This window comes from Pseudomyrmex gracilis, unplaced genomic scaffold (genome assembly GCF_002006095.1).
Source record: "Pseudomyrmex gracilis isolate BER0280 unplaced genomic scaffold, ASM200609v1 scaffold_447, whole genome shotgun sequence".
NCBI lineage: Eukaryota > Metazoa > Arthropoda > Insecta > Hymenoptera > Formicidae > Pseudomyrmex > Pseudomyrmex gracilis.
In genome coordinates this window covers 69384-70264 of record NW_018021031.1, presented here as the reverse complement: position 1 = coordinate 70264, position 881 = coordinate 69384, and positions in this window count along the sequence as shown.

The following is an 881-nucleotide window of genomic DNA, read 5'->3' as shown; positions in this document are numbered from 1 at the left end:
GTGTGTGTGTGTGTGTGTGTGTGTGTGTGTGTGTGTGTGTGTGTGTGTGTGTGTTGCGAGACCGCTCGGTATGCTCGCCCGCGTTAGTACTTAGTAGCGCGGCAGAAAAGACGGAAGAAGTTCTCTTGGCGACGGGTTGTATACGGCAGCGTTCGGAAAAGACTAGAAGATTCTGTGACGTTTGGACGCATTTCTACAGCTCGAGCGTTGTATCTGTTGTAAAGCGAGAAAATAAAGTCCTTTTTTATTTTATCCGTGACTTCTTTATTCCCGCGGGTACGCGAGAGCCGCGCCGAAGAGTGCGGAAGTGACGTTTCGCGCGTGTGAGACGTAACAATATAGATTACTAAACTGGTATATAACTGCAATATAAATTAATTAATTGTTAATGAAATTATTATATAATTATTCTTTTATTTGTTATAAAATAGTAATATAATTATTACAAAAATGGTCAAGCTCGAAGCACGGGTTCCTGACACCCGTTAGGATTGACTGGTCAATGCGAGAAACAATCAAGTCTTGGTCAAAGCCCAAAATAGTTTTCTTAGTTTTTACTGTACGTTACTATCGCAGTGACATTATATAGAATAGATTATTATTGACAGCTCACAAGAATTCACTCTACCCACAAGCTAACAGACGCGAAGGGCAAGGGAAATCGTCCGTCCGCTTCACCCATCTCCTTTATTAGGTAGGTTCTGTCGAGGCGGAGAACGCGTCCGTGAGCTCACACGGTTCTCGCTTGTGGGCATATCCCCACGGCCTCGACAGAACCTACCTAGTAGAGGAGATTGGGTGAAGCGGATAGACGATTTCCCTTGCTCTTTGCGTCTGTTAGCTTGTGGATAGAGCGAATTCTTGTGAGCTGTCAATAGTAG